The 12,767-nt window shown below is 37.8% G+C and overlaps 1 protein-coding gene and 1 pseudogene across 2 annotated transcripts in view; one reads left to right on the forward strand and one right to left on the reverse strand.

Annotated features, from left to right (window-relative positions):
- The window catches only part of LOC148006145 (uncharacterized), a 161,852-nt pseudogene extending 158,439 nt beyond the window's left edge, over positions 1 to 3,413 (forward strand).
- The window catches only part of Rex2l4 (reduced expression 2 like 4), a 751,000-nt gene that overhangs the window by 63,755 nt on the left and 674,478 nt on the right, over positions 1 to 12,767 (reverse strand). The window lies entirely within an intron of this gene.

The following is a 12,767-nucleotide window of genomic DNA, read 5'->3' on the forward strand; positions in this document are numbered from 1 at the left end:
TCCCAGAGATTATTTTCTTCACCAGTCTGAGTATCCCTGTAAGGTCTACACTTAGGCATGGTCTTCTTTCTTCTTGGATTTCATATGTTTTTTTTTAGTGGTATTGTGATTATTCAAAGCTACTTTTTGGCTAATATCCACTTATTAGTGAGTGCAAACCATGTGAGTTCCTTTTTTACTGGGTTATCTCACACAGGTTGATTATTTTCAAGTTCCATCCATTTGCATTCAAATTTAATGAATTTATTGTTTTAGTGGCTGAGTAGTACGCCATTATGTAAATGTACCACATCTTCTGTATGCATTCCTCTAGTGAGGGGTATCTGGCTTGTTTCCAGCTTCTGGCTATTATAAATAAGGCTGCTATGAACTTAATGAAGCATGTGTCCTTTTTATATGTTGAAGTGTCATTTGAGAATATGCCGGGAGCAGTATAGCTGGGTTCTCAGGTAGAACAATTCCCAACTTTCTGAGTAACCACCAGACTCTTTTCCAGAGTGGTTGTACCAGATTGCAGCCACATCCACATTCCTTTGTCTCCACATCCACACCAGCATCTGCTGCCACCCAAGTTTTCATCTTAGCTATTCTGACTTATGTATGGTAGAATCTCATGGTTGCTTTAATTTGCATTTCCCTGTTGATTGAAATGATGAACATTTCTTTAAGGGTTTCTCAGCCATTCGAAATTGGTCAGTTGAGAGTTCTCTGTTTAGCTCAGTACACCATTTTTAAATAGGGTTATGTAGTCCTCTGGGGTCTAACTTCCTAAGTTGTTTGTATATTTTCGATGTGAGTACTCTATCACATGTAGTGTAGGGTTGGTAGACATCTTTTCTCAAACTGTGGATTGCCATTTTTTACTTATTACAGTGAGCCTTGCCCTACATAAGGTTTTCAATTTTATGAGGTCTCATTTGTCATTTTTTTATATAAGAGCATAAGCCATTAGGATTCTGTACAGAACAATTTCCCCTGTACCACTTGTTCAAAGTTCTTTCCCACTTTCTCTTGTATTAATTTCAGTTTTTCTGGTGTGATGTGAAGGGCCGTGATCTACTTGGACTTGAATTTGTTAAAGGAGATAAGAATGGGTCAATCTGCATTCTTCTACAGGCACACTGAATGTTGAAACAACCACATTTGTTGAAAATGCAGTAATTACTTTTAGTTAACATAGGTATGCATTTTTTCAGGATAAAATAGGTGATTTTCCATTGCAGGGCCTGTTAACCTTCAAGGATCTGTCTGTGTACTTTTCACTGGAGGAATGGGAATGTCTCTAATTTGCACAGAGAGGATTGTATATAGATGTGATGTTAGAGAATTACAAAAATCTATTATTTGTGGGTAAGAATGTACTTCTTGTTGAATTTCTAATTCTTTCTTTGAAATTTCCTACTATGTGTTTATGTAACTCTTTTAAATGTCTAGAGACCCCAAATGAAGGAAATTCAAGTTAAAATCTGACCTTTTTCATTATGTTCTTTTAATATTTATCTGCTTGCTTTGGAAATGTCCAGATATTTACTTTCTGAAATTTCATTACAGATATATTACTTATCTGTCCTAGCTTCTGCAATGTACAATTAGATTTTGTTTTCTTTTTATTGGTTATTTCATTTACTTACCTTGCAAATGTTATGCCAATTCCCTATTCCCCCTACACAAACCTAATATCCTATCCCTTCTTCCCCAGCTTCTATGAGGGTTCTCCCCCATCTACCCAAAAACCCAATCCTGTCTCACTGCCCAAGGAATACCCTACACTGGGGCATCAAGGGTTCACAGGACTGTGGGCCTTCCCTCCCATAGATGCCATTTAATATAATCCTCTGCTTCATATGCAGGTGGAGACATGTGCCCAATCATATGTAGTTTTTGGTTAGTGGTTTAATACCCGGGAGCTCTGGGGTTTCTGAATGGTTGATACTGTAATCCTTAGTATGGGGTTGAAAACCCCTCCAACTCCTTCAGCCAATATCCTAACATTTCATTGTGGTCCCTGTCCTTAGTCTGATTCTGGCTGCACGCCTCCACTTTTGTATTTGTGAGGCTCAAGAATAGCTTCTGAGAATACAGCTGTATCTAGCTCCCGTCACCAAACACTTTATGGTGTCAGCAATAGTGTCTTGGCTGCTATCTGTATATGAAATGGACCCCATTTGGGGCAGTCTCTAGAGTGCATTTCCTCCAGTCTCCCCTAGAATATTTGTCCCTGTATTTTGTTTAGACATGTGCAGTTCTAGGTTAATATTTTTGAGAAGGGTACATGGTATAATTTGAAAATAAGATTTAAAAGGTTATTATCATTTCATACCATTTGATATAGATAAGATTTGAGGTTCTTTTGAGGAACCATATTATCACTAAAAAAAAAAAAAACCCAAATCCTCTCTTGAGAGCACATATCCATGAGAATATATAGTTTACCTAAAATTCCAGCAAACACTTGATTATTGAATCACTTATTCCTCATTTAAGTAATCCCTGTTATGCCTTATTACATTTTTTCAGAAAATCAATTTGTATGAGGAAAGTATGAGACGGTCTTTAATCAAGACACAGAGCACATTGTCCAAGAGCATGTGAATATCCAAGAGAACTCTTCTATATGTGACAAGCTTAGTAATAATATTTATGAATCCACCCAAAGTACATTTTGTAAAACTAAACACAGATATGCCTCTCTTCAATCCTTAAATCTAACAGGATATAAAACTGGGAACACTACAAAATGTTGTAGATATAAAGACTGTGTAAACCCTTTAAATGTGTGTTCTATCACTAATCTCAATCAAGCAATCCATATAGGGCAGAAAGAACAAAATAGAAATACAGAAGATTAAATTTTTAAGTAAAACATTTGTCACATTCAGTGCATTTAAAAAGCTTCTCTCTTGTATTAATTCTCTGATGAATTTTAAGATAGCATTTTTGGGTGAAGACTTTGTCACATTGACTATATGTGTAAGGTTTAATTTGATACAGTTTTTGTCTCTATACAAAAACTCATGCTCAAAGAAAACAATAGTGAAGGGAGCTCTTATAAATGTAATGAATCTGAGAAATGCTTTACTCAGAAATGCAATCTTCAAAGCATCAAGCAAAGGAACCTTACAAATGTAGTACATGTGACAAAGGCTATACCAAAATTTCCATCTAAGACTTCATCAGCGAATTCAAACAGGAGAGAAACAAATGCAGTGAATGTCACAAATTCTTTATACAATAATCCAAACATAGTGCTTATAAGAGAATTCATGTAGGAGAGAAATATTACAAATGCAATGAATATGAGAAATGCTTTAGCCATCAATCCTGTCTTAGGATTCATCAGAGGATTCATACAGGAGAGAAAACTTACAAATTCAGTGAATGTGACAAATGCTTTACTAGGAAGCATCATCTGATAATTTGTAGGTAGCCGTATTGGATTTGGGCCTGGCTGCTTTGTGACTGCATAGCTCAAGGTGGCTACGTGACTCTGGGCTGTATGGCCACAGATGCTCACCCCTCGGTGGCTGCTGTAAGATTATGAGATTGTTGGACAAAAGCTTCTCCCAGGAAGACCCCGGGAGCAATCACAGGATGTTTCAGCCTGAGCAAAACACCAGATGTCCCTGAGCAGATTCCTGAGAAGGGTTCAACCTTTTCAAAGAACATGTCCCCAGAAGACTGTTGCCTCTTTGTTTAAGGAGGATACCTTGCAGTTTAGTGATTCACCCTATATCCTTGGGCACTTCCCAATACTCCCCCACCCTAAGCTTCAGTTCCCGCCTCTATTCCTGCCTCAGAGCTTTAAATGCTGTACATTTCTCTCAATAAACGAGACCTTGACAACGGAACTTTTGCTTGGTCTCCTTCTTCTCTCCACCCCCTTGACTTACAGGTAGAATGCCTCTTCGGGACCCTGAATAACTGGACCCGCTGGACAGGTCAAACAATTAATCATCAATTAATCATCAAACAATTAATACATGAAACAACACTCACAAATATTGTATATGTGACAAATGTATTACCACAACTTCAGTCTGAGATATCATCAGAGATTTTATACATTAGAGAATCTTTGTAAATAAAGAGAATGAGGCAATCCTTTATGAAGAAATATCATCGTAAATTATTTAGAAAATACAGGAGAAAAACCTTTTGAATGTATTGAAGAGGTGAATACTTTAGTTTTGACTCATTTCTTAGAATTTAACCAAGAATGTATACAGCCAGGAATCTGAGCAAATATAATATATGCATTAATATCTGACTTCATATCAGGTCAGGGGAAACATCTGAACAGCTTTTTGTAGTGAAAGTATTTCTTCTGTGAAAAATGTGGCATGTGTTTTATTCAGGGTGTATGCGTGCAACACTTGAGGATCTACACTAGAGAATTTGTTTGATCGTGAAAAACTTGTTAAAACCATGCAATGTTCAAATCTTAGATAGTGTCAACTATTTGTGCTGGGAGAAACTCTGAAAATGTGACAATGTAGGAAAGTTTTCATTAATCTTTTACTGGTTCACCCTCAAATAATACAAGATGAAGACAAGTGGGGAAGCCAGAAGAATGTAATACTGTGTAATCCTTTCAGGGAGACAGAAATAATCCATTATAAAGGGAAACTAATTAAGATGTGTACTATACCCCTCAAAATTTCCAATAAAACTGGCAGCATTCTGTATATTCAATTCAAATGGATGAATTTAGGCAAATAATACTTCAAAGTATATTTGACATTCTAGGCCAAGAAGACTGCACGTTCTTTATCCTACATATATTCCTACAGATATGAATTGTGCTTTGAGTATCCAGAAACAAAAATTCTTATCAAATGCTGGTTTCATATTTCTGAATAATACCTGATTCTGAGTCCCTTGCGCTCTGGTCAACAACTCCTTCCCCATTGTTCATAAATTAAGAGGAATGATTCAACAAGTGTGAATTGGTTGTTTTCAATTTTCACTTGGGATACGTAGATGAATATATTTCCACCTTCTGGCATCTTCCTCAATTTTTCTTCTTCAGAAACTAAGTTCTTGTCATACATGCTTTCACTATCTTGATTAGATATAAATGAATTTACTTTATTTGGTTTGTGGCTATTGCATAACTTACTTTTTATCCTGTTTACTGCCTCGAGTAGAAGATGTCTACTTCTATTTTTAAGTCAACTGTGCATCCAGCCACTTTGGCAAAATATTTTTCAACTGTAGTTTTCTACACTTTTGGTCTCCTATTATCTGAATAAGTTATATTTTGAGTTTTTCCTTTCTACATTGTAACTCCTTGATCTCCTTTAGTTGCCTGATTGATATTTCTAGAGCTTCCAGTTACTATAATGAAGAGATATGTGGAGAGTGGACAGCCTTGTCTTGTCCATGATTTTAGTGGAAATGCTTGAAGTTTCTCTCCATCTAATTTGATTTTTGGTATTAATTGCTGTATATTGCCTGTATTTTATTTAGATATGCTCCTTGTATCTCTTTTCTCCCCAAACTTATCATGAAGACACGTTGGATTTCATCAAACACATTTGTGGTGTCTAGTTAGATATTTATATGGGGTTTTTCTTTCAGTTTTTTATATTGTGCATTATTGTGATGGTTATACCTTGTTGGCAACTTTATGTACATTCGGAACAAACTGCAATCCAATAATGGAGGGAATACCTGTTATGTAATCTGTGTCATTAGGAAACAGGCTTCTGATTCACAACTTGACATGAGATGACACACACTTTTGATCCAGATCATGAGGCATAGTGGACATGAGTTGTTTAGTCCTTGACAAGGTACTAAATACATTAAATCACAGGAATCTGAGGCAAGCAGAATTCTGAGATCTAGGCCAGTTTGGCACATAGTAAATTTCAAAACAAGGCACGGTTGTGCACATCATTAAGGCGGGGCATACCTTCTGATGTAGGCCTGCATAATGATGATAGAAGGAAGTCTCACTTTTCTTCACCTGCTTGCACTTACTTGCCATATGTCTGTTGTAAACTACTTCTTGAGGAATCCAGTATATACAGAAAAGCAGATGAGACGACTAGTTTCCTAGGATTGACTTAGATTCTTGGCTTTCCCATTAACTGCTTTCCATTGTTAGGTTAGTTGGTAGATTTTTGTATAGTGAACCACTACTGCATCCATGGAAATATTTGCATTAGCTCTTCTTTGAAAGGTTGTTATAATTGTGCACTAAAATCATTTGGCCAAGGATTTTTGTTGTTGATGTTGTTGGGAGAATATTAATGACTCCTTCTATTTCTTTCAGGGTTATAAGACTGCCCAGATAGTTTACCTGTCCTTGATTTATTTTTGGAAATAGTTAAATCATCCATTTACTTTATATTTTCCAAATTTGTGGAATATAGGTTTTTGAAGAAAGACTTAATGCTTTATGAATTACATGAGCATCCATGTTCACGACTCTTTTCCTATTTAACACTGTCATAATTGGGTTACTGTCTCTCTGTCTTTTATTTAATTTGGCTAACGTTTTGTCTGTTGGGAGCAGCCTCAAGATGGTGGAAGCAGCCTTCAGCTTGAAAAGCTATTTTATTCTAGCCATATTTTAGAAAAAAAAAAGCATTAGCCTTAGGTTAGATCAAAGCAGCCATATCTATGCCTGCACCTACAGTTCTGCTTGAATTTAATAGATAGAATAAATCTAGTTCTCAGGTCACTGAGTACTGATGGTCAGGCACTGGTGGTCAGGCCACTAAGCAACCCACCTTACTGTTCTCCCTGATTGGCCGATTTACCCAGCCAATAACCTGGTCATTGAGCCAGGCACATTCTTTTGTAGTTACCTAACCCCTCCCCACATTTTGCTTCTACCAGTATATCTTCTGCCTGAGAAAAATTAAAAATTGTCAGCTTGATCAGACTTCCTGACTTGCTGTCTGTTCTTTGAGTCTCTTGTCCCCCATTCTCTCCTAGGGGAACCCCAGACCCAGGTCAACTGTCCTGCTAGTTTGGGCATTTATCTATCTTTGTTGATTTTCTCAAAAAACCAGCTCATGGGTTCTTTGATTCTTTCTGTTATTTGTGTCTTTTTTTGCTTTTATTCATTTTATTAATTTTTTATATTAATCATTTCATTTATTTACTTCATAAATGCTGTCTTCCTCCTTGGTCTACCTTCTGTGAATTCTTCACTGCATAACTCTCTTCCCTTTGCATATGAGAGTGCTCATCCACCCACCCACTCCTCCCTCACCCTGCTAGCAATACACATGGCTGGGGCATCAAGTTTCTACAGAATTAAGATAATTGCTTCTCACAGAGGCCAAAAAAGGCAGGCATAGTTTACATATTTTTTGAGGAAAATGGAGCAGCCCAAATATTCTCTTTAGTTTGTGGCTTAATTTCTCCCTCTTTCAGCTTGATCCCTCTCTTCTTTTGCCTCCTGTGATTATTTTCCCTCTTTTAACTGGGATTGAAATATCCATAGTTGATCCTTTCTTCTTATACATCATATGATCTACGAGTTATATTATGTGTATTGTGAACATTTTGTCTAATATCCGCTTGTCAGTGAGTGCATACGATATACATTCTTCTGTCCCTGGGTTTCTCACTCGGGATATTCTCTAGTCTTATCTATTGCCATGCAAATTTCATGATATCCCAATTTTAAATAGCTGAGTAGTGCTCCATTGTGCTGAAAAATACTATTTTCTCCAACCATTCCTTTGCTAAGGGACCTCTGGGATGTTCCCATCATCTGACTATTACAAATAAGGCAGCTATGAACACATTTGACATGTGCCATTGTGGTATGTTGAGAATCTTTTATGTATTTGCCCAGGAATGGTATAGCTAGGTCTATAGGTACAACTATTTCAAATTATCTGAGGAGCTGCTAGATTAATTTCCAGAGTGGTTGTGCCAGTTTGCAATCCTACCAGCAATGAAGGAATGTTCCTCCTTTTCCACAGCCTCACCAGCTAGAGCATTTAGACAACAAAAAGAGTTTAATGGGATACAATTTTTTAAGGCAGCAGTCAACATATCATTATCTGTGGTCGCTATGCTTGTATATAGGAGCCACCACCAAAATTCTACCAGAGAATCCACACAGCTAATAAATAACTTCTTCAGAGTGGCTGGATATAAAATTAACTCAAACAACTCATTAGCTTTACATTATACAAGGAGTAAATGGACCATGAAAGAAATTAGGGAAACAACACCATTAACAATAGTCACAAATAAGGTAAAATTTCTTGGTATAACTCTACCCTAGGAAGTGAAAGATCTGTATGACAAGAGCATTAAGTTCTTGAAGAAAGAAAAGGAAGAAATCCTCAAGAGATATATCCCCCATGCTTATAAATCATTATACTTCACATATTAAAAACAATCATGTTACCAAAATCAATCAGCAGATTAAATGAAATCCCCATCAGAATCTCAACTCACTTCCTCACAGACATGGAAAGAGCAGTTCTCAACTTCATATGGAATAACAAAAAAACCTAGGATAGCAAAAACAAATTTTCAGCAATAAAAGAACTTCGGGCTAAATCGTCATCTGACCTCAACCTTACTACAGAGTAATAAAAGTGATAAAAAAATTCATTGTATTGGTACAGAGACAGTTAGTTCAGTGGAATAGAATCAAAGAACCAGAAACAAACCCATAAAACTATGGACACTTGATATTTGAAAAAAGAAGCCAAAACAATAAAGTGGAAAAACTGACAAATCATGTCAGTTTAACTCTTGGTCTGCATGTTTAACAATGCAAATTGATCCATATTTATCACCATGTGCAAAGGTCAGATTCAAATGGTTCAAGGGTCTCAATGTATAACAAGATACACTGAATGTAAGAGGAAAAAAAAGTGGGAAAGTTCCTCAAACATATTGGCACAGGGCAAAAAATTTCTTGAACAAATCACCAATTTGTTAGGATCTAAGATCCACAATGGGCAAATGAAACCTCATGAAACAGAAAATGTTCTATAAGGCAAAATATTCTCTGAGTAAGAGAAATTTGCGACCATAGAATTGGGAAAAGGTCTTTCCTAAGCCTACATGCAATATGGCACTAATATAAAAAAATAGAGCAAAATATAATAAGAATTCAAGAAGTTAAACTCCAAAAAACCATGTAATGCAATTTAAAAAACGAGATGCAGAGTTAAATAGAATAGTTAAAAGAGCAATCTTGACTAGTTGAGAAGCATTTAAAGAAATATTCAGTATGTACAAGGGGAGCAATACATGCTTCAAGGACCACATATCACCATGGACTTCTGCCACCACATACCATGCCTCACGATTAGCTACTAAATCTCAAAGAAATTACCTAAATTTGCTGCAGTTCTACAAGCTATCAGGATAGTTTGCCATCCTATATGTAAGCTTAACCACTAGTTGTAGGAAGCATTAAACTGTCACAAGGAGAAAGCCACACAGAAACTCAACAAAACTGAAGATTCCACATAAAAAAAGGAAAATTTTAACATCCTTGGTTATCCTTTCAGCAATATTTTAATATTTATTTCAGTAATAATTTCAAATTAACTTTTAATCATTCCATTTAAAATGTTGCCCTGTCTCCTGGTCCTCTTTCCCAGATTTTCATTTCCTTACTCCCCCACTGGGATGAGAGAGGGCTCCCTCCTTCTTCCCTCAACCCTCCAGGTGTCCCCATTCTCTTACCTTCAAGTTCCTCCATGATTATGCACATCCTCTTTCACTGAGACCAAAAACGTAGGTCCTCTTCAACATATGTTCAGTGGGCCTGGATCCAACCTTTGTAAGATCTTTAGTTGGAAGAGTAGACTCTGGGAAGTCCTAGGCTTCTGGGTTAGTTGACAACATTGGATTTTGTTTTGGGCTTCCATTCCCTCCAGCTCCTTGAAGCTGGGTCATTGACACTATCTCTCCTCATCGAGTCCATTTCTATCTGTTATGCATGGTCTCTCCAGGTTTAATCTTCAGACTGTTGAACATGAGTTTATTTATCTCTTGCTGTGTATTCTTCCCAGTTGTTTTTGCCTCTTTTTTTAAACAGAGCCTTCAGATAGACTTTGAATTTGTTAGTGTGAAAACTCCCAAGTTCTATATGATGGAATTTAGTGCTATGAACTCTTTTCTTAGCTCTGCTTCCTTAGTGTCTCAAAAGTCTGGGTGTGCTATGCCCACATTTTCATTGAATTCTATGTATTCACATTTCTTTTTTTCTTTTCTTTTCTTTTCTTTTCCGGAGCTGGGGACCGAACCCAGGGCCTTGTGCTTGCTAGGCAAGTGCTCTACCGCTGAGCTAAATCCCCAACCCCCTCATTGAATTCTAGAAAGTCTTCAATGTCTATCATTATTTCTTTCTTTACCCAATCAGTGATCACCTGAGGTTCTCTCTTCCACCTCCTGAATTCTCTTTGTGATGCTTACAACTGTAGCTCTTGTTCTCTTTCCTAATTTTTCCGTTTCTAGCATTGTTGCAGTTACATTTCTTTAATGCTTCCATTTCCCATACAGGCCTTGGACAGTTTCTTCATAGCTTTCTCCTGTTTGTGTTTTTCTTTACATCTTTATATTTATTTGTGTCATCTTTTCATTTGGCTATACGTTTGAATGTATTTTCCTGTGCTTAATGACAGGAGCCCAGTATAGCTGTCCTCTGAGAGGCTCTGTCAGACACGGAAAAATACTGCTGCGGATATATACAGCCAAATACTGGACCAAGCATTGTGTTCTCAATGGTGAAGTTCAGACAAGGGCTGTTGGAGCTGTTGGAGTTTGCAACCTCAAAGGCAGAACAGCACTATCAACCAAACAGACACCCCAAATCTTTCAGTGCTTAAACCACCAACCTAAGACTACAGAGGGGGTAACCTTGGCTCCAGCTTGATATCTAGTCGAGGATTGCCTTATGTGGTATCACATGCAAAGGAACCTTAGTAGGTTTGATGACCCAGGATAGAACAACACTAGTCCACTGAGTTAGGAGTGTGTATATGGGAGGGGGAGCACCCCATACAGGGAGGGAAAGGGAATAAGGTATAGGGGGCTTATGGAGGTAAAACATGGAAGAAGGATAACCTTTGAAATGTAAATAAAAAATTACCAATAGAAAAATAAATACATCTGAGGAAAGGCTTAATTTCTTTCCTTAACTAATCTCAGATGCATTATTAATGACTATTATGTTTAATGTATTCACATATGCAGAATCAGTTAGCTGTAGAAGTTATTTTTTTTTATTAACTTGAGTATTTCTTATTTACATTTCGAATGTTATTCCCTTTCCAGGTTTCCAGGCAAACATCCCCCTATCCCCTCCCCCTCCCCTTCTACATCGGTGTTCCCCTCCCAATCCTCCCCCCATTACCGCCCTCCCCCCAACAATTACATTCACTCGGGGTTCAGTCTTGGCAGGACCAAGGGCTTCTCCTTCCACTGGTGCTCTTACTAGGCCATTCATTGCTACCTATAAGGTCAGAGTCCAGGGTCAGTCCATGTATAGTCTTTGGGTAGTGGCTTAGTCCCTGGAAGCTCGGGTTGGTTGGCATTGTTGTTCATAAGGGGTCTCGAACCCCTTCAAACTCTTCGAGTTCTTTCTCTGATTCCTTCAACGGGGGTCCCGTTCTCAGTTTAGTGGTTTGCTGCTGGCATTTGCCTATGTATTTGCTGTATTCTTGCTGTGTCTCTCAGGAGAGATCTACATCCGGCTCCTGTCAGCCTGTACTTCTTTGCTTCATCCATCTTGTCTAATTGGGTGGCTGTATATGTATGGGCCACATGTGGGACAGGTCCTGAATGGGTGTTCCTTCTGCCTCTGTTTTAATCTTTGTCTCCCTATTCCCTGCCAAGGGTATTCTTGTTCCCCTTTTAAAGAAGGAGTGAAGCATTCGCATTTTGATCATCCGTCTTGAGTTTCATGTGTTCTGTGCATTTAGGGCAATTCAAGCATTTGGGCTAATAGCCACTTATCAATGACTGCATACCATGTGTGTTCCTCTGTGATTGGGTTACCTCACAAAGGATGATATTTTCCAGATCCATCCATTTGCCTATGAATTTCATAAAGTCATTGTTTTTGATAGGTGAATAATATTCCATTGTGTAGATGTACCACATTTTCTGTATCCATTCCTCTGTTGAAGGGTATCTGGGTTCTTTCCAGCTTCTGGCTATTATAAATAAGGCTGCTATGAACATAGTGGAGCACGTGTCTTTTTTATATGTTGGGGCATTTTTTGGGTATATGCCTAAGAGAGGTATAGCTGGGTCCTCAGGTAGTTCAATGTCCAATTTTCTGAGGAACATCCAGACTGATTTCCAGAATGGTTGTACCAGTCTGCAATCCCACCAACAGTGGAGGAGTGTTCCTCTTTCTCCACATCCTCGCCAGCATTTGCTGTTACCTGAGTTTTTGATCTTAGCCATTCTCACTGGTGTGAGGTGAAATCTCAGGGTTGTTTTGATTTGCATTTCCCTTATGACTAAAGATGTTGAACATTGTAGAAGTAATTTTTTTGTGTGCCAGCCTTTTGTAGGAAAGAATAAAACTTACCACAATGGAAAACATGTAGCTCTACCCTGTCGCATGTGTCCAGGGGCTCAGAACCCTGTAATTTAAGGACAGACACCTGAGTCTGTGGTTGTGTTTCTGAGCTCTCTCTCCCATGCTTAGCTGGAATCCATATTAACTTGCCATAGTCATCACAACAGTTTTTGAATGTCAGGATTCTCCTGAGAATCCTAGAACTCATTATAATCATGAAAAGTGTTGATTTCTTAGC

The sequence above is a fragment of the Rattus norvegicus genome, chromosome 5 (genome assembly GCF_021556685.1).
Source record: "Rattus norvegicus strain SHRSP/BbbUtx chromosome 5, alternate assembly SHRSP_T2T, whole genome shotgun sequence".
NCBI lineage: Eukaryota > Metazoa > Chordata > Mammalia > Rodentia > Muridae > Rattus > Rattus norvegicus.